Source organism: Nycticebus coucang, chromosome 24 (genome assembly GCF_027406575.1).
Source record: "Nycticebus coucang isolate mNycCou1 chromosome 24, mNycCou1.pri, whole genome shotgun sequence".
NCBI lineage: Eukaryota > Metazoa > Chordata > Mammalia > Primates > Lorisidae > Nycticebus > Nycticebus coucang.
The window spans coordinates 12,880,740-12,902,937 of NC_069803.1; the positions used below are offsets into that span (position 1 = coordinate 12,880,740).

General features: G+C 41.7%; 1 pseudogene; it reads right to left on the bottom strand.

Annotated features, from left to right (window-relative positions):
- Positions 1–12,071: 12,071 nt before the first annotated feature.
- Positions 12,072–21,569, bottom strand: LOC128576507 (pantothenate kinase 3-like; annotated as a pseudogene).
- Between the last annotated feature and the right edge of the window lie 629 nt (positions 21,570–22,198).

The window sequence follows — 22,198 nt, forward strand, 5'->3', positions numbered from 1 at the left end:
CTTGGTGGTGGTTCCATGGCAGATGGCGGATCAGAAAGGCATTTCCAGAACTTTTCATCATTTCAAACAGAAATGCTGGAGGCTGGGACAATGGCTGTGCCATTTTACATTCTCACTGGCCATGTACAAGGATTCCAATTTCTTTATCTCCTTGCCAACACATGATATTAAAAAAATTTTTTTTTGTAATGGCAATTCTAATGAGCGTGAAATTGTATCTCATTGTGCTTTTGATTCACATGTACCTCATGGCTAGTGATATCAAACATCTCTTCAAGTGCTTATTGCCCTTTTGTTTATCTTCTTTAGAGAAATGTCTGTTCAAGTTCTTAGCACATTTTTGATTTGGGCTGTTTGGTTTTTGTTTTTGAGTTATAGGAGCTCTGTATATATTTTGGGTATTAATTTCTTATCAGACATCTGATTTGCAAATGTTTTCTCCTATTCCGTGGGTTGCCTTTTCACTCTCTTGATGGTGTCTTTGGTGCACACAAATTTATAATTTTGATGAAGTCCACTTTATCTATTTTTTTCTTTTGTTGCCTGCGTTTTTGGTTTCATAGCCAAGAGGTTGTTGACAAATGCAGTGTCATAAAGCTTTTACTCTAGGTTTTTCTTCCAGGAACTTTATAGAGTTAGCTCTTTATTCCATTTTGAGTAAGTTTTGGTACGTGGCATAAGGTAAGGACAAAAATTTATTACGTAGCATGTAGATCTACAATTTCCCCAGTGCCATCTGTTGAAGATGCTGTCCTTTCCTCATTGATGGTCTTGCACACACTTGTTGAAAATCAATTTACCATATATAAAAATGTTTTCATTTAATTTTTGAACATCAGTTGATTCAGAAGAATTGCTCTCTGACAGTTGGAAAAAAGTTATTACTGAAGCAGTGCAACAAGCAGATTTTCTTAGGTAAAAACTATTTTTTTTTTCAGTCTATAAAACATGTGGGTCGTTACAAAAGTTTTGCAATACACAAAAATCAAGAAATGTAAAATACATGCAGATGGAAACAAATGACTCTCCCAGCAACACAGAGAAGCCAAGCAACTTGAAACTTGCATAGGTGAAGCCAGGTGCATCAGACAGGATGCTGCTGACTGTGTTTCTTGGATTTGAAATAACGGACCATAACACAGTTTGTCTACAAACTTTCATAGTGACCCATGTACTATAAGTTAGAACATCTCTAACATGCTTTTCTCCATTTATCATCGATATTTGTTGACAGTGCTATTATTTTTCTAAATATGTGTGTTTCAATCCTTTATTGCTCCCCAAGGCAAACAGTGACTTCTTCACTGAATAACCCTGAAATTCTCAGATGAGCACTTAGAGAGGATCCAGGACTTTGGGAACTAATGTCTTGGTGTACTAGGAGTTGGCACCAAATGATTGTGGAAAATATAATTTCTGTGATGGCATATACCTATACTCTATATACCTTTATTCCTTGAGACATCTTTTGGGGATCTGATAACCCATTTTCATTGCCCTTTAAAGTTTTCGAATTATTTTCTCTAGTGCTTTCCTATCTAGGTCTCATGATCACTCTACAATATAAGCCAGTTAGATTATTTTTTTCTGAATTAAAACCTGGAGGCTCAGAGAAGTTGAGTGATCATGCCCAAAGCTCACAGACTGGAAGTGTACACCCTGGGACACAAGTCCTAATTCCTGACCCCAAGGCTTTCCTTTCACAGTACTCAGATAGAATATGGAGTGCTCTTATGACCCACATCATTTCTGGAAATGGAGAGTTGGCAGATGAGAGTCTTCTCCTTCCTGATTGTGGAAGGGTGAGTGTCAGGCCAGATGATAAAAATGTACCCTTCAAAGACAGAGTGCAATGTGCTATTTTTCTTGGTACATTCCCGTTATAAATGGCAGGTTAAGAACTACCAGAAAAAATATAGCCATGGAAAAGGAAAGGCTTTTGGCTCTGAAAGACCTTCTCCATGAGGAGAGTTCTGGATTTACAAGGAAATGGCAGGCAGTGGTATGACCATTCTCATGAATCACATCATATGTTGAAGGCAGAAGCCTCTTTGTTTAGAATGACTCTCTTTTTTCCCAGATGAACTGAGCGGGATCCAGAGAAGGAAGTGATTTACTCACAGTTAAGCTGCCAGATGAAGGCAGAGCTGGCACTTGCACCCTGCCTGCCCTCCTGCTCCCAGCCCAGAGCCCTCACTAGGGAGCATTCCTGCTTCACAACTACCTTCTCTAGCCTCCTCACTTCTGCAAATATGCTATCATTCTTTTTTTCAACATACTCGGATAAAGCCTCAAATAAATATGAACATAGACTTGTTTACCAAATAGAGCTGAAATTCTTTTCATAAAGGAAATAATTTGAATCTTGACATTCAGAGGATATTTAGTGCAAATACAATCTTAGAATTCAGAGTAAATTTAGGGCAAATAGAAGGAAAAACTGCTTCATATGGTCATCTAATGTGACTGATACATATAAAAGAATGTTAAAACAGGCAAGAACTTAAGAAAACATAATTTATTGATTAATTACCAAATGGGTACAATTATTTTTATCATTCATTGGCCCAGTGTGTATGAAGTGTTAGTATTTGCCAGGCATGGTAATTGGTGCTGTGCGTTATGATGAGCAAAAAGGACCCTGGTCCCATCTTCATTATGGGTCTTGTCTGGTGGTGAAGACAGTTATCAAGCAGATGAACACATAAATAAATGTAGAATTCCTGCTTTGCTAAGTTCTGTGAAGAAGTAGGTGGCACGATGAAGGAATTGAACATGGGTGCTCACTGGATTTGTGGGTCAGTCTGTCCTTTGGGAGGATGGAGCTTGGAGTGATGAAGGACCTGAAAGGGAGACCAGTGCAGCTGGAATTCAGAGAACAGTGGAGAGCATAGTCTGAAGAGAGGCTATAGGGTGGATAGAAGCTACAGGGCATAGGAGTTTTTACTGAGGATAAGATTTGGTCTTTTCCCCAATATTATTGGAAAACCATTCAATGACTTGGATAGGGCTTGCAGAAGAGGTGCTAGGAGGCATCATCAGGTTAACATTTTGGAAATATATCTTTGGCTGCAGGGTGAAGAACAGATTGGAAGATGGCAAGTGTGTTGCCGTTGAACCATGAATTGCATGTTGATGTGGCCCAGTCAGGACATGATGGTAGCTTGACTTAGGGATGTGTGACTGTAGAGGAGGACAAATGGATATATTTGAGGGGTATTTAGGAGATAAGTGAACAGGGGCGGCAACTGTGGCTCAAAGGAGTAGGGCGCTGGCCCCATATGCCAGAGGTGGCGGGTTCAAACTGGTCCTGGCCAAAAAAAAAAACAACCAAAAAACCAAAACAGAAGGAGGTAAGTGAACAGAGTTTAGTAATGGGTGAATCACCATTGGAGATGGAGATGAAGCATCAGGAATGACTACAGATACCTTGACTTACACTACCAAATCCATGGCAGTGCCAGGTAGACTTTGGAAGAAGAGCAACTCTGATGCAAGAAGGGAGTGTTTGGGCTTAGATCTCAAAGTACATTTGAGAGAAGTCTATAGAACTGGACACATGGTACAGACCTGGAACTCAGAAGAGAGTGTTAGCTGGAGACACACAGATTTGGAGTTCATTTGTGAATACTGAAGCCATGGGCATGGACAAGATGGAGGGAAAGTATAGAGGAAGGAGAGAAGAGGGCCTAGGATGGAGTCTGGGTGATCTGAGTCTTTATGGTATGAAGGGAGGGGATAGAGAGAAGAGATAGAGAGGAGGTAAGTGTCGTGTCATGGTAGCCGACGGGAGATGGTGTTGCAAAAGACAGCAGTGGTCTTCTCAGTCAAGTCTTGTTTAGAGATAACCATAGGGTGAGGCCCAGAAAAGGGGTATTGGATTTAATGGCATGAAGATGATTGAAGAGGATAGCTGCATCGGGGAGAGCTGGAAGCAAGATGTAGAATGAGCAGGAAGTGGTGGCTGTGTTCTTACTTTTTGTGTCATTTCACAAAATGTGCCCTGGACAGGGAGGCAGGAGCCCATCCCAGAAAAACCTATTGATTTGCAGTGTGACCATTGCCCAATCACTTACCCCTTCCCTGCCTTAGTTTTTTCCACCAGTTCTATGGACTAGGAGGGGCTCATGAGAGATATAAGAGCTTTGGAAATTGAACCTTAAATTATTCCTTGGTTTCCCTAAGCTTTAAATGCCAATTATTTTTAAAGCTATTTTTTTTTCTTTAAAGGTCTCCCCCTGTTCCCTCCAAAAATTTTGGATTTATGTGTGTTTGTATTCCCCCCCCCCCACCTTTTCAAATCTGTTAAAACATAGAAAGTCCTTACTTATATTCTCTGGTGACTTTGGCTTAGGAGACAATGTCAAATGTCCTATGTAGGTGTTGGCCAGGAGCTTATTTACCTTGAAGAGCTGTATTATTTGAATAATCCTTGGGCTGATGTGGAAGAGGAGAAAAACCTGTTATTTGTTGGTTTTTTAATGATCACTCGGGGCACTAGAGAGGACTGTCTTTAAAGAAGTAGGCTACAGAGTTGAGAGAAGTGATGAGAAATCCCTTAGAATTTTGAAGTCATAGGATTGTGACTCATTCCATATGTTTAATGGTAAATATGATAAGCCCTTGTGATCTCTATATTAACTTAATTTCTCAGATTGCCACAATAGTGAGTAATTGACTATTAACATAAAACTGGAAGCTGTGGACATGTGCCAGTTGTCTCATACCAATCAGTCCATAATGTAAAAGGTTTTGCTGTTACCTAAAACCTTACAATGCTCTCCCTTGGAGGAGCAGTTCCATTGAAAAGTGAAAAGGCTATAAAGTTACCATTGTCTAGATAATAAATATATATGTCTTTAAGATACCTCTATCAGTGGTATAGTAGGTTGAGAGTCCTGTGAGAAGTTGTCAATGCATATGATTGAAGACTTGTTGTCTTGGAGTAATGGCCATGCCTGGACCCTTAAAACCTCCCAGTCTAGCCTACATATTCTTTTTTTGCTATTTATGTGTCTGGAAGTGAAGGGCTCCAAGGCCTTAGGACATAACAGATCTCTAAGATGGAAGCTGCCTGGATCCCTGAGTCACACATGGAACAGAGCCTCCAGGAAGAACTCTTCCATTAGACTGCTTCATGAGCAGGAAATAGACCTTTGTTGATCAAGCCACAAAAAATGTTGGAGTTGTTTTTCACAGTAGGTGATTTACCCTGAGCAAAACAACAGGACTCTCTAATATAATGTGAGCTATGCTATAAGTGAAGCTTATCTGAAGTGTTATAAAGAAAGATGAAGGTCTAATTCATTCTACCTGGGAGAGTTAGGGAGGGATACAAAGATGAGATGGTATTTAAGATGAGGCTTGGCCAAAGAAGAGTTTGCCAAATGAGGAGGATGGAGAGAAAGTTTAAACAGGTGGGTAGTGTGGGCCACATCCACGGGATATGGAAATCTATTCTGCAGAGTGTGTGGCAAAGCTCCTGTTTGTAGGGGATGGTTGGGGAAGATGCCAGGGAAGCCAGAACAAGCTGTGGAGGCCAGTACCTCTTTATTCTCATCTTCCAGAGGCCATGAGGTGCTGTGAACATTTCCTAGTGGGAAGTATGTGTTAGAAATATTTCCCAGTGTCTGTGTGGGGTGTGGATGAACAGGGCAGCATGTGGAGGCTGGGAGTATGCGTAGGCAGTTGATTCAGAAATCTAGGAAAGACCCTTGAGACAATGTGCATAAAACACATATAACACAGTGCCTGGCAGAAAGAAATATTAGTGCCATTGGGTTCCTTTTCTGTGGGTGAGGAAAACAAGTGTGGGAATAAAGAGAAAATAAGGAGGTAAAAGAGCCATTTGGAAACAACAAATCCTTGATGAGAAAATACTGAATAAAGGATACAGTCTCTTCTGGGGCTGCTGAATAGTCTTACTGTTAAATGCCTGCTGGTGGTTGGAGAGGGTTATGAAATATCTCTGTCCCAGGTCTGTCCCTCTCCCCAAAAGCTCTCAAAAATTCAGATATCCCTCAAGAAATCAATGGGATATGCTGATATTATGTGTGACCCTAGGACCAACGTGAGTATTGGGCATTGCAGGCTGAGTTTCCTCAGGGTTCAGGGAATTGAGGTTGATTGATCTACTGCTCAGCTATATCCACTAATCAGCAGTTTCCGACTATGGGTCCGTACCCGTTCAGTTATTCGGAGGGAAGTTGCTTCATCCACTTTTTTTTTTTTTTTGGTGGTTTTTGGCCGGGGCTGGGTTTGAACCCACCACCTCCGGCATATGGGACCGGCGCCCTATTCCTTGAGCCACAGGCGCCGCCCTGCTTCATCCACTTTATCAAGGTCTCCTGGTTCTCTTTTTTTTTGGTTTTTGGCTGGGGCTAGGTTTGAACCCGCCACCTCCGGCATATGGGACCCGTGCCCTACTCCTTGAGTCACAGGCGCCACCCTGTCTCCTGGTTCTCTTACATGGCGTGTGGACGGGAGGTGAATTGGCTGGTGGTGCGGACTGAATGGGGGAGAGTAAAATTATAGTCACTTGAAATATGGACCTCTTCCAGCAATCACCGGATGGTAACTTGATGAAATTGACAGGAATTTGGTGCACTGGAGGCAGAGACCCTGTCATCAGCCTAGGCTGGTTTGTACTCTGAGGTGTCCTCAAATTTATTCCCATCTTGTACATAAAAAAAAATAAAAAAATTATTCCTGAGCCTTAAAGCAGAGCTATATTTCCAGCCATACCCAAGAGGAAGCTGTCTACTCTTTCTAAAAATACCTTGAGATTTCATTAACACATTGTCCCTTTTAGTATAACACCTCTGTCTTAGCACGGGAGAGAAGGGTGTTTTTCTTCTTTGTGTGTGTGTGTGTGTGTGTCTAATCTAATTTTTTACAGCTGCAACATAGTCTGTTTTTCCATGTAGTTCAGTGGCTATAAAGGGACACTCCCCGGCCACCCATACAGCATTCCTTTGTTGCAGACAATGGCACTGGTGAAATGCCACATCGATTGAGGATCTGTGTCCAAACTGAAATTGTATGTCATCGTTAACAATCTACCTGCTGCCAGGGGCTCAGAGATGGGGTGTAAGGACAAGCTTTGAAGCCAGGGTGCTTCTGGAGTCTCAGCCTCCTTTCCTGACAGGAACACATGCTTGGGCTACAGTGAAAGTACAGTAGATGGGAGCCGCATGGGTGTGGGCCAGCTCCTGCCTCATCGCTGGCATTTCTGAAAGGTAGCAGGCTGAATTTGCACCCTGAGAACTGGAGGTCTGTGCTTCTGTGCTGCATCTTGACACCTGGTTTCTGGAAGGGACTATAGCCTTTGCCAAGACCACAGCTACTGGGGCTGCTGGCATTGACTGACTGATTGGCTGTGTTGGTTGTGGCCCAGATCTGGTTAATAGGAGGGAAGATAGGGAGTCACTGTGACTTAATCCTACTTGGCTTTGTAGAAGCCTTTCATATCATCAGAAGACTAGAAAAGACATTTAAGAAGTAAATATATTGTCTGCTACATTTTACAGAGGAGGAAACAGGTACCAAGAGATAGAGTCACTTACACAAAGTCATGGGTGAGATAAGGGTTATCAGAGATCGTTTGATTGCAACTCAGAGAAACTCACTTGGACAGGGGAGGGTTAGGTAAGGCGAAGGACTCGGGCAGGAAGCACAGAGGGAATGGAACCAGGATCTTGAAACCTTCAGGAAATGCAGTTTCTTGTTCTCTTTCTCTTTCTCTGTTTCCCCCCATGCTCTCTCACGTTTGCTTGTCTGCTCATGTTTCCCTCTCCTTTTTCTCAGTAGGCCAGCCCCTCCTGGAGCTAACACCATGCCCCGCTGGTGCCCAGCAGGGATGAGCGTGGCCCTGGACTGGCACTCCACTGACTCCTTTCCAGTGACTACTTCCAAGAAGTGCAGCCTGGGTTGGGGCTTCTTCTCCACCTCTGCTCCCAGACCCCTTCCCACTTGTAGGTGCCAGGGAGCAGGTATTCTGAGAAGGGGTGTAGGTAGGATGGGAATTGGCCAGCATATCTACCAAGTGATGGAGCCAGAGGTCTTGGGTGCATTTTCCTGTGCTTCTCTACCACACTGGGCTGTGTCCATACAACCACTCAGAAGCCAAGAACAAATTGAAAGGAATTTGGATTTGGTTTGGGGATAAGAGATGACAATGTTATGTTTCTTAGACTTAAAACTTCATCTTTATCCTGGGCGTTCCATCTGCCATTCTTTTATTTAGTTTAGAGGAATGGGGGTGGTCTAGTTACTGTGTTCACTGAGATTCCAACAGCTTAGTGTGGCATTAGTCTAGAAGCCTGGCTTCATTGGAATAAATAATAATGAAAACAACTTTGAAGTAATTTAGCAATCCTCCCAAACCAATTATAGGATTCAGAGCTGGAATGAAAAAGGGATGTTTAGTCAAACCTTCTGCACCCCTGCTTTACAGATAGGGAAACTGAGACCCTGAGTAGTAAAAGGATGAATGTGAGTCATCCTACAAGTCAGTGGCAGACCTGGGGCTGACGAAGACTCTCTGTGTTCCTGATCTGCAGCTGCCTGGAACAGCTGCTATGACAGCTCCTTCCTCAGGTCTGGAAATCTGCCACGAAGACATCTGGGGAATGAAAATCCACTTGAAAAGCCAGTTCATGGGCAGGCCTTCCTTGCATGTTGCCGAAGGGCTCAGAGAGTCACTGCCTTCCTCAAAGATGGACAGCAGAGCGGGTCCAGGCCACAGAGTCACCAGCAGATGCCAGGCCTGGGAGGTTTTAGTGCTGGGTATGGCTTGTACCCTCCAGACAGAAACTGAAGGCAATTCCCATCATGAATCTGAAGCAGAGACATTTTTCTCCAGTCCTCACGCACATCCTGGGGACAGAAGCACACAGCCATTCTCACTGCTCACAGCCAGGTCCTGCCAGCAGAGAGTAGCATTTATGGCCCCTTTGTGATGCACAAATCCAGACATGCACTGATTTCATTTTCCTAAAAACAGCATTTCTAATCTTCCCACAGCACCAATAAATTGCTTCTGGAGCATCACTTGCTTCGAAATATTTCCCTTTTCTTTGCTTCTGGGAAATCAGATAGTTCAGGAGCCCCATCTACATAGATGACAACCCCATTCTTTAGCTTCAGATTCTTTGAGGTAGACCAGATTTAAAAAACAAACAAAAACAACATACCTTTTGTTCTTATCATACCTGTTCCTTCTCAAATTTCTGTGTGGATGTTTGATTTATTTATCAGCTGTGAGTGGAGTCCACACCACAGGACACTGGGCAGCAGAATGCATTGCAATGGGATTAGCAAAGGGAAGTCAGCCCAGTCCTGACTTTTCTCTGCAGAGATTGGCCTTTGGGCAATGCCATTTGCTCTAAGCCTGTTGGGTATCTCACTTGTGAAGGCTGAAGAATGGAGATGGTAGAGCCATAGTTAGACTCATCACTTTGTCTGCTGTGCAGTTTTGGATAGGGATAGCAGTTACATAAACTTTGAAGTGAATAGAACCTTCTAGAGTTTGTAGCACACATCCAAGGTGGCCTTGGCAATGGCCTACTTGGTACCTGAATTCTAAGTGCTAAGTTTTGCTAGGAGTTCTTACTCTAGCCAAGAAAACTCAGGATCCCCACTGGCCTGGTTGATGACATAATCTGGTGGTCCCTAACCTTTTTGGCACCAGGGACTAGTTTCATGGAAGAAAATTTTTTCATGGCCTGGAGGTGGGCATCAGATTCTTCCTAAGGAGCATACAACTTAGATTTCTCACATGCGCAGTTACAGGAGGGTTCTTGCTCCTATGAGAATCTAATGCTGCTGTTGATCTGAAGGAAGGCGGGGCTCAGGCAGTGATGCAAGGACCTTCTGTTGTGGGGCTGGGTTCTTAACAGGATATAGACCAGACCAATACCGTCCACAGCCTGGGGATGAGGGACCAGAGGCCTAATGTTTAAGAACTAGGGCTCTGGATAATAGACTGTGGGTTTGATGAGCCGTTTGCCCACTTCCCAGCTGTGAGGGCTTAGAGAAGTTCAACATAATAAATGCTCAATAAATGTTAGTTTATTCATCAGTATTACTCTTACTATAGTAGTAATCTTGCCTTCCTCAGGGATGACCCCTCTTTGTGGCTCTGCTTCTACTTCTGGCTGCAATTGCAGACTTCAGACCCAGAGGTACATCTCCGGACTTTAGGTCCTTCCTCACTTCAGCTTGTCCTTAATTATTTGGCATAGGAAATCTGAGTCCCTTCTCTGAAACCTCATCACCAAACTTCTCCATAGCTGTTTAATGTTCTCTTCATGGAAAAATGTCTTGGCAGCATTTTGAAGGATGAATTAGCTCCTGAGCATTCACGAATAAATGAACCAAATAAAAAATACCTTATAATGACACAGTCATTGTAGCAATTGACCGAGGTGTCTGAGTCTTGAAACTAATGGGAGGTCTACTGGGGAATTTTTTGCTTGCCGTTTGGAAAAATTTGCAGACAAGCCCTACTCCAAATGTTTCTGAGTCTATTGTTTGATGCTATTTTGAGTTTTCTCACATGTGGAATTTATTCCTATACTTAGCTCTTACCCCAGCACCCAGGGATATCTGAAAATGTTTTCAGTTGACCAACTGTAGTGTATTAACAATTCCTTGCATGTGTTTTCCAAAGCACTTAGATTCGGTTGACTCCCTATCTCTGCACCCTTTTCCAGCATCATCTCCAGTACAAGCTGTGATGACCACACCTTTTGCAAAACTTTGACCAAAGAATGTCCCCAGCTCTGATTGCCAGATCCCACTGACAGCAGTAGGCCCCCTATTAGTGAGGAAGCTGCAAACACAAAACGCTGCTGATGCTCAGAAAAATTTTAATTGGTCGAAGATGCTGAAATGATTAGAAGCATTGCCCAAAGTTTCTGAGCAATGAAGATTTTTCTTCCCAAAGTTCTGTCCTTTTGTACTGAGAAAGGATACCTCTTGTCAAGCAATGTGGTGGAAATGGTCTCACTTTTTTATGCTTAAGAATGAGCAAGGAAACTGAAGCTCAAACCTCTTTCTTTTTTTTCTGAAATACAATTCTTTTATTACCAGAAGGTACAAAACACTAATCCTTTCATAATTCTGCAATATTGCCTCAGACTGCCACAAAGTTTTCAAATTCATCTTTTAGATTTCTATAACTTTCATTTGCTGTTATTCATAATAGAATAAAATGTTTAGCTTTGATGGTTCAGATCTAAGAAAAAGAAACAACAAAGTTTGGACCTGAGATAAATGTAAAGAAATCATTGGTACACTCAAACCACATTCCATCAGAATAGCTTGAGAACCTTATCAAACAGACCCACGAATAAGTAATTATACCTCTGGTTTTAAAATACTAAACATTCTGAACATGTACTGATTAACTCATACAAGAAGTTCAAATATGTGCATTTTCCAGTATTTGTTTTAAATTCAGGCTAAAAGTCAACAGTATTTCAATTAAACTGTGGCATTTGAGAGAAGTTCTACTTCTGGGGAAAAATCATATAAACATGTTATTTTGCCAGGGGGTATGTTTAACAAAACTACAATAATTAATGATATTGCCTTATCATTTCTAAAATCACATAAAAATAATCATCTTTAATTGCCATTTCAAAAATTTTTGATACAGGGTATGATATTCTTTGCTCATTAGTAACCAAAACACATAAAAAAGACTTGTGACAAATATTCAGAATCAATTATTCTCATAAACTAAACATTTCTGCAATGATTTGTGTTTGAGTATACAGTACTACGACGCTGGCTACATAAGATAAAAAGAAAATCTTTTGGAGAGGAAGCTCAGTGATGAGAGTCTGTGTTGCATTCAAGAATTCAACACTGGGTATACACACAAAAGGGAAAGCCTTTCCAATAGAAATACTTCATGTTACCGAGTTCTCTCTTGATATGGCAACATTCAGCAGCTTCTAGTACGCTTGTATCCTTTGGTTCCCAGTGACAAACAGTGCAGAAATAATGCTTCTGCTTCCAGCTTCTCTCGGATGACATGGATTAGCAGAGAGCGACCTGATGCCTTAGCTGAAATTTGACAGCCCCAGAAGTGCACCAACTGCTCCAAGGTATCCCTGATCTTCTAGAAACAATGCTTTTGGTTGACTATTGGACCAGTACTCCAGTGCATAGGTCAGAAGTTTCACTGAGAGAGTGTTGACATGTAAAAATTTCCAACAAAGACAACTCAGTTTATTTTCTCATTAGCAGCACACATTTGTGCCACAGAACTGATGGTAGTGGTGATAATAACTAAAGTAGCTCTTGCCAGATCTTCTTTACTAACAGATTCTCACTTCTCCTTATAAATCATATTCCCAAAACTAGACTCCACAGCCCAACCTGGCAGACCAAGTCCTTCATAATCTTCTCCATAAATATCACAGACCAGCTTGTCAGCTTGGGTGCTATCACCTTTGTATGCCATTTCAAGAGCCTCTTCAAAACTTTCACAGCCAGTCAATAAACTGCACAAACCCAGAAGGGAGCCCCCTCCAAGGCTGAGGCCGGTCACTACTTTATAGTTGTCTTTGGAAGGGACTGCTAAAATACTGACCGCTGTGCCGATATTCACTACCAGCAGCAGATAAGGATCGTCTAGATTAGAAGGCATCTTTGGGCATTCTCGGGTTCTGAAGCATTAGCAAAATAATAGCACTCTGCTTGTCCATTGAAACTGACAGAATCTATATACAGCAAGCCCTTTACAAGGCAGTAAAGATCATCCATTTTGCGCAGATCATCCATTTTCAATTGCATGAAAATCTTTTTCGAATTTGTAAGCTCCACCTCCTGTAGCACTTAGCACCATTTGTAAGGCTGAGAAGTTTTTTTTATTAAATCATAGCTGTGTACATTAATGCCATCATGGGGCACCAAACACTGGTTTTATAGACCGTTTGACACATTTTCATCACACTGGTTAACATAGCCTTCCTGGCATTTTCTTCGTTATTGCGTTATTCTACATTTACTAGGCTTTTTTTTTTTCTCACAAGGATTTTTTTTTTTTTGTAGTTTTTGGCCGGGGCTGGGTTTGAACCCGCCACCTCCGGCATATGGGGCCAGCGCCCTACCCCTTTGAGCCACAGGCGCCGCCCTTAGGATCTTTTTTTTTTTATTATTAAATCATAGCTGTGTACATTAATGTGATCAAGGGGCATCATACAATGGTTTTATAAAGAGTTTGACACATTTTCATCACACTGGTTAACATAACCTTCCTGGCATTTTCTTAGTTATTGCGTTAAGACATTTATATTCTACATTTACTAAGTTTCACATGTACCCTTGTAAGATGCACCACATGTGTAATCCCACCAATCACCCTCCCTCCGCCCACCCTCCCCCCTGTTTCCCTTCCCTCTCCCCCTTCCCCATATTCTTAGGTTATAACTGGGTTATAGCTTTCATATGAAAGCCAAAAATTAGTTTCATAGTAGGGCTGAGTACATTGGATACTTTTTCTTCCATTCTTCAGATACTTTACTAAGAAGAATATGTGCCAGCTCCATCCATGTAAACATGAAAGAGGTAAAGTCTCCATCTTTCTTTAAGGCTGCATAATATTCCATTGTGTACATATGCCATAGTTTATCAATCCATTTGTGGATCGATAGGCACTTGGGCTTTTTCCATGACTTAGCAAATTATGAATTGGGCTGCAATAAACATTATGGTACAATTATCTTTGTTATGATGTGATTTTTGGTCTTCTGGGTATATACCTAGTAGAGGAATTATAGGATTGAATGGCAGATCTATATTTAGACCTCTAAGTGTTCTCCAAATATCTTTCCAAAAGGAATGTATTAATTTGCATTCCCACCAGCAGTGTAGAAGTGTTCCCTTTTCTCCACATCCATGCCAACATCTCTGGTCTTGGGACTTTATGATTGGGCTAATCTTACTGGAGTTAGATAGTATCTCCAGTAAGAGATACTATCTGCATTTGATTTGCATTTCTCTGATGATTAGAGATGATGAGCATTTTTTCATATATCTGTAGGCCGTGCGCCTGTCTGCTTCAGAGAAGTTTCTCTTCAAGTCCCTTGCCCAGCCTGCGATGGGATCACTTGTTCTGTTCTTGCTAATACTTTTGAGTTCTCTGTGGATTCTGGTTATTAAAGCTTTGTCAGAGACATAACCTGCAAATATCTTCTCCCATTCTGAGGACTGTCTGCTTGCTTTATTTACTGTGTGCTTGGCTGTGCAGAAGCTTTTTAGTTTGATCAGGTCCCAGTAGTGTATTTTTGAAGCTGCTTCAATTGCCCGGGGGGTCCACCTCATGAAATACTCGCCCAGACCGATTTCTTCCAGGGTTTTCCCTGCACTCTCTTCTACTATTTTTATAGTTTCATGTCTTAAGTTTAAATCTAATCCAGTGAGAGTCTATCTTAGTTAATGGTGAAAGGTGTGGGTCCAGTTCAGTCTTCTGTGGGTTGCCAGCCAGTTCATCCAGCACTATTTGTTAAACAGGGAATCTTTTCCCCACTGTTTTTAATTGCCTTGTCAAAAATCAAATAACGGTAAGTATCTGGACTCATCTCTTGGTTCTCTATTCTGTTCCAGATATCTACTTCTCTGTTTTTGTGCCAGTACCATGCTGTTTTGATAACTATTGATTTATAGTGTAGTCTGAGGTCAGGTAGCGTGATTCCTCCTACTTTGTTTTTATTTCTAAGTAATGTCTTGGCTATTCGAAGTTTTTTCTGATTCCATATAAAACGAAGTATTATTTTTTCAAGATCTTTAAAGTATGACAGTGGAGCTTTAATAGGGATTGCATTAAAATTGTATATTGCTTTGGGTAGTATGGACCATTTTAACAATGTTGATTCTTCCCAGCCATGAGCATGGTATGTTTTTCCATTTGTTAACATCTTCAGCTATTTTTTTTCTTAGAGTTTCATAGTTCTCTTTCTAGAGATCTTTCATGTCCTTTGTTAGATAAACTCTCAAATATTTCATCTTCTTTGGCACTACTGTGAATGGAATAGTGTCCTTAACTGTTTTTTCAGCTTGACTATTGTTGGTATATATAGCGGCTACCGATTTATGAGTATTGATTTTGTAACCTGAGACGCTGCTGTATTCCTTGATCACTTCTGAGAGTTTCATAGTAGAATCCCTGGTGTTTTCCAGATATACAATCATATCATCTGTGGAGAGCGAAAGTTTGTTCTCGTCTGACCCTATATGGATACCGTTGATCGCCTTTTCTTCCCTAATTGCAGTGGCTAAAACTTCCATTACAATGTTAAAGAGCAGTGGAAACAATGGGCAGCCTTTTCTGGTTCCTGATCTGAGTGGAAATGATTTCAATTTAACTCCATTCAATATGATATTGACTATGGGTTTGCTTAGATAGCCTCTATCAGTTTAATAAATGTCCCTTGTATACCAATTTTCTTAAGTGTTCCGATCATGAAGGGATGCTGGATATTATCAAAAACTTTTTCTGCATCAATTGAGAGAATCATATGGTCTTTGGTTTTTAATTTGTTTATGCACTGAATTATACTTACAGATTTATGTATATTGAACCAGCCTTGAGACCCTGGGATGAAACTGACTTGGTTATGATGTATAATTTGTTTGATGTGTTGCTGGATTCTGTTTGTTAGGATCTTGTTGAATATTTTTGCATCTATATTCATTAGTGATATTGGTCTATAATTTTCTTTTCTTGTTGGGTCTTTTCCTGGTTTGGAGATCAGGGTGATGTTTGCTTCATAGAATGTGTTGGGTAGTCTTCCTTCTTTTTCTACATTTTGGAACAGGTTGAGTAATATTGGTACTAATTCCTCTTTAAAGGTTTGGTAGAATTCTGATGTGAAGGCATCTGGTCCCGGGCTTTTCTTTTTAGGGAGGTTTTATATGGTTGATGTTACTTCAGAACTTGATATTGGCCCATTCAACATTTCCACTTGATTCCGGCTAAGTCTTAGAAGGTGACATGCTTCCAAGTATTGGTCAATTTCCTTCAGATTTTCATATTTCTGAGAATAAAATTTCTTGTAATATTCATTAAGGATTTTTTGAATTTCTGAGGAGTCTGTTGTTATTTCGTCTTTGTCGTTTCTGATTGATGAAATTAGAGATTTTACTCTTTTTTTTTTCTGGTTAGGTCAGCCAAAAAACCAACATTTTGATTTGTTGATCTGTTGTATAATTCTTTTGTTTTCAGTTTCATTTAATTCTGCTCTAATTTTGGTTATTTCTTTTCTTCTACTGGGTTTGGGGTTGGAATGTTCTTCCTTTTCCAGTTGCTTGAGATGTCCCATTAAGTTGTTAACTTCCTCTCTTTCTGTTCTCTTGAGGAAGGCTTGCAGTGTTATAAATTTCCCTCTTAGGGCTGCCTTTGCAGTATCCCAGAGGTTCTGATAATTCGTGTCTTCATTGTCGTTTTTTTCCAAAAATTTGGCAGTTTCCTTCTTAATCTCATCTCTGACCCAGCTATCATTCAGCATAAGGTCATTTAACTTCCATGTTTTTGTATGAGTATGCAGATTCCTGTTGTTACTAAGTTCAACTTTTATTCCATGGTGGTCTGAGAAGATGCAAGGAATAATTTCTATTCCTTTAAATTTACTGAGGTTAAGATGTGATCTATTTTGGAGTATGTTCTGTGGGCTGATGGGAAGTATGTGTATTCAGTTTTGTTGGGATGAAATGTTCTGTAGATGTCTGCTAAATCCAAATGTTGGATGGTTAGGGTTAAATCTAAAATTTCTTTGCTCAGCTGCTTTATTTTTTATTATTGTTGGGGATTCATTGAGGGTACAATAAGCCAGGTTACCCTGATTGCATTTCTTAGGTAAAGTCCCTCTTGCAATCATGTCTTGCCCCCAGAAGGTGTGGCACACACCAAGGCCCCACCCCTCTCCCTCCTTCCCTCTCTCCGCTCCCCCCCATGACCTTAATTGTCATTAATTGTTCTCATATCAAAATTCAGTACATAGGATTCATGCTTCTCCATTCTTGTGATGCTTTACTAAGAATAATGTCTTCCACGTCCATCCAGGTTAATACGAAGGATGTAAAGTCTCCATTTTTTTTTAATGGCTGAATAGTATTCCATGGTATACATATACCACAGCTTGTTAATCCATTCCTGGGTTGGTGGGCATTTAGGCTGTTTCCACATTTTGGCGATTGTAAATTGAGCTGCAATAAACAGTCTAGTACAAGTGTCCTTATGATAAAAGGATTTCTTTCCTTCTGGGTAGATGCCCAGTAATGGGATTGCAGGATCAAATGGGAGGTCTAGCTTGAGTGCTTTCAGGTTCCTCCATACTTCCTTCCAGAAAGGTTGTACTAGTTTGCAGTCCCACCAGCAGTGTAAAAGTGTTCCCTTCTCTCCACATCCATGCCAGCATCTGGAGTTTTGAGATTTTGTGATGTGGGCCATTCTCACTGGGGTTAGATGATATCTCAGGGTTGTTTTGATTTGCATTTCTCTAATACATAGAGATGATGAACATTTTTTCATGTGCTTGTTAGCCATTCGTCTGTCATCTTTAGAGAAGGTTCTATTCATGTCTCTTGCCCATTGAAATATGGGATTGTTGGCTTTTTTCATGTGGATTAATTTGAGTTCTCTATAGATCCTAGTTATCAAGCTTTTGTCTGATTGAAAATAGGCAAATATCCTTTCCCATTGTGTAGGTTGTCTCTTTGCTTTGGTTGTTGTCTCCTTGGCTCTAGAGAAGCTTTTTAGTTTAATGAAGTCCCATTTGTTTATTTTTGTTGTTGTTGCAATTGCAGTGGCAGTCTTCTTTATGAAATCTTTCCCCAGGCCAATATCTTCCAAAGCTCAGCTTCTTATTGGAGGATCTATCCAACACTGCCAAAGGAGTGTTGAAATCTCCAACTATTATGGACTTGGAGGAAATCAAGTTTCTTATGTCTGTTAGAGTTTCTCTTACAAATTGAGGCGCATTCTGGTTGGGTACATAAATATTAACAATTGAAATCTCATCATATTGAGTATTACTCTAAACAAATATGAAATGACCATTCTTATCGTTAATTATTTTTGTTGGATTAAAGCCTATTGTATCTGCAAATAGAATTGCAGCACCTGCTTTTTTCTGATTACCATTTGCCTGAAATATGGACGACCATCCTTTCACCCTGAGTCTAGATTTATCTTTTAAGGTAAGATGTGACATTTGTATGCAGCAAATATGTGGCCTGAGTTTTTGTATCCAGTCAGCTAATCTGTGCCTCTTTAGAGGACAGTTTAAGCTGTTCACATTAATGGAGAATATTGATAAGTCTGATAAGACTTTGGGTATCAAGTTTTTTGAAAGTCCAGTGGACATTTTTAATCCTTTCGCCACTGTGGAAGTTGGCGTTTGATCAAAAGTGTCTGAGTGGGTTTATTTTTGTGGTAGAGGATTGGGCTGGTCATTACGGAGGATAGGTCTGAGAATATCCTGAAGAACTGGTTTGGTTATGGCAAATTTCTTCAACATATGGATGTCATTAAAGTATTTAATTCTCCATTATAAATGCAACTCAGTTTAGCTGGATACAGGATCCGGGGTTCAAAGTTATTTTGTTTTAGGAGATTAAAAGTCGATGATCACCCTCTTCTGGCTTGAAAAGTTTCAGCAGAGAGATCTGCAGTCATTCTAATATTCTTCCCTTTGTAGGTAATGAATTTCTTACATCTGGCTGCTTTCAGAATTTTCTCCTTCATATTAACTTTAGTGAAGTTAATTGTGATATGCCTGGGGGATGTCTTATTTGGATTGAGTCATGCTGGGTTTCTGCAACTGTCTACTATCTGAATTTCAGAATCTCTTGGCATGTCTGGAAGAGTCTCTTTCATAATTTCATGGAGAAGGGCCTCTGTGTGTTGCAAGGCCACTTCATCACTTTCAGGGATTCCAATGAGGCGAATATTAGCCTTCTTCGAATTATCCTGATCTCTCTGAGAGAATGATTTGTTTTTGTTCTCCATTTCTCTTCCTCTTTGAGATTTTGGGAGTGTTCAAACACTTTGTCTTCAATGTCAGAAATCCTTTCTTCTGCTTGCTCCACTCTGTTACAGAGGGATTCTACTGTATTTTTCAGGTATTTGAGGGTTGTAAATTCTTGCCTCAAAAGAATTTGTGGTTTTGTCTTTAAATTCATTAAATTCTTGAGACAACTTTTGAATTTCTCCTCGAATTTTTAATTCTGACTTTTCAATTGCTCCTTGAATTTCCAATTCCAAATTTTCCTCCATTCTATTCATCTTGTTTGCAATTCAATTGCTGAATTTGATTTCTGACATCTCAGCCAGCTGTTTATGAATGGGTTCCTCAGTTACATCTGCCATATCTTTGCTTGGGTGGAGGTTTTGATCTATTCTGGTTATTCATGTTACCAGAGTTTTTCCATGATTCTGTCCCACGATTATTTTACACTGTTTGATTTTTCCCCTGGAGCTTTGTCAAGGACCCGTACAATACCTTGGCCTGAGAAACTGGGGACCTGTTTGGTGTCGTGGGGCTAAGTGGTTCTGTCTTGTATTCAGTTGGTCTCTGTCTGACCGTAGTGAAACAGTTACTCTGGGTTGAAGTCTCAGCTGTGGAGAAATACCAGCAATTAAGTCACCCCGCCCCCCATAGGCAACAATTGGAAAAGGAAAATCAAACCTTCCTACAACGACACACCCAGGGCACCCCTTGGATAGTCCTTGGGCGATTGGCTCATTTCAATGGTCCAAATCAATTGTCTCAGTCAGCACCTGTCTCTGGTGGGAGAGTTTAAAAGTTCTCTGGCAACTGGATCTCAGGGGTTTGGTAACAATTCAGATATGACTTGTTCCGGTGCTCTGTGAAGTCAGGAGGACTCACCCAGCAAATAGATTAGTCTGGGAAGGTTGATGCCTCCTCCCTACCTTGTACCTCTGTCACACCCAGTCACTGATAGCCCTGCAGGGCTGTGACCCAGTTGCCTAAAGTGAACAGATACTCCAGGTGTTTGCACCTGCCTGAATCCCAAGGAAATCTATATCTGCTCAGCCAGACCACTGCTGTCTGCCTCTATCCAGCAGGGGGAGGTGAGGCCTGACAATATCGGGTGCTTCATGGAGGGTGGGGGGTGTTCACTCAGTTCCAGCCCCGCCCCTGATTGATGTTCCTGACAGAACAGAACAACTTTGTGGGAATTTGTTCCTGTCCCTGCTTAATTCCCGTGCAGAAGAGAAGCTGTTTTGAGTTCCCAGAACCTGCACCTGAGGCCCTGTTTTTGCCCCTGTGGATTTCTATTCGCAGCCCAGTTAGCTGTCAGTTCTAGCCTCCTGCCTTCCTTTGTCTATAGGCTGATGATCCCCTGAGGTCCGGGTGTGTCTTAGGCTCAGCAAAGTAGTCCTCTGCGTCAGCCCCGCCCTGGGAATTTCCTGGCTCTGCACATGTGTTTTCTAGTCCCTGCGCTATACCCAGGCTGGTACCACCTCAGGGAAATCCTTTACTCATGGGTCCTGTGTTTCAGTCCCAGATCTGTTCCATGGTCATTGCCACCTGAAAAGATGCCTGGCCTTCTCTGGTTGCCCAGGGAGACAGGGGGTGTGGCTTTGGAATATTCCGGAGTGAGCCCTATTGTTGCCAAAAATGGCTGCTGCTCTCCACCTCGGGGCACTTCTGCTCCGGCGTGGTTCCCTCCTAGCCAACTGTCCTCTCCTCACTCCTGTGCCGCAGAGTCAGCACTGACCAGCTGCAGTCTAGGCCCTGTCCACACCCCTCGAGAAATCACTCAAGAATCTGGCCTCCAGACCTCAGAGTGAGAGTGGAGGGGAGTTCTGGGAGCTCAAAATTGCAGGTAGAGAATATATATAGTTTTATACAGTTTTATGCCTGGCAGGAGAATGCCGTGGCACCCTAGTAGGGGAGGTAGGTCCAGTTTTTAGAGGGTGTCTCCCGTGGAGTGTAGTGGGAGGACCTTTGAACTCTCCTCGTTTGTTTGTGGGGCACTCCGAGCCTTTCTCATGGGGGAGGGGACTTCTGTCTGCTTGGTGATGGATTTTGTACCTTTGTTTGTATCCTTGGGGTCGCAGCTCGCCTCAGTGGGGTTGATTTGCGTTCTTCAACCTTCTCTCTTGGTGCAGCTCTAATCCACCAGGTTACTTGCTAAATTTCTGTCCTTTAACTCTCCTTTTGGACGGGAGCCTCTGTGGAAAGCTGGTTTCAGTGAACCATCTTGTCTCCACCCCCAGGCTGAGAAGTTTTTATGTCTTCCCATTGGATAAAAGTAGGCAGGTCCTGGGTTGGAAATCTGATAAAGTACAAGTTCTCTCTCCCACCCCAATGTGTTAAATCCTTCAATTCAAGATGTATGTCCCGAGTTCCAGTGGATTCATATGCTACAAAGGAAGTCAAATATTCCTAAATACTTTTTAAGCTCTCAACTTCTTGTTCTTACTCTGGAGTGATGTCAATAGGGTCAAAATATGAGACCTTTACGAGAGTTCCCCCAATGTCTATGCCAAACAGGAAAGTGGGTTTCTCGGCATCTTTGGTGTTCATGGTGTCTGCTGAGGGGCGAGGAGGGGCAGTCTCTGGTATCTTGCACAGGGAGCAGTGGCTGTGACTCAGGTGTCAGTAGAACCACAGGATCAAGGCCCAGAGGATTCCTCTTCTCAGAAGGGGCGGTGCCTGGGAGGATGTCTGGCCCAGAGATGACAGGGACTCAGCCACCTCCTTGCCTCCAGCCACAGCCATTCTGAACCACCACCACCTTTTTAATTGTCAAAACAAGCAAACTGACTCTGTCTTATTCAAGCTCTAGGAGAGGAGAAACAACCCCCCAGCCAGGGGACAGGGACTGTGGACAATGCTGGGTGGTGACACTCGCTGTAGCACAAGAATGCTCCCTGAAGCCTGCCAATCCTAGAAGATTTAGCCCAAATTAAGGACTTTGTTAGCACCCGATTGCCAAAGCCCTTCCTCCATTTATTTCTTTTGCTGACTTGCAGCAAGCTACATAATAAGGAACCTTTTTCTTCTTCTGCCCACAGATTCCTTTTTCAAAAAGCCTTTCTAAGAAAGAGCCCAATTCTGTTTCAAACATAAGACTCCGGTTCTCTGTTCTTTGTGCTGTTTATCTTGGGAATTTCTTTCCAATTTTAGGGCTCTGGCTTTCTTTCTTTTTTTCT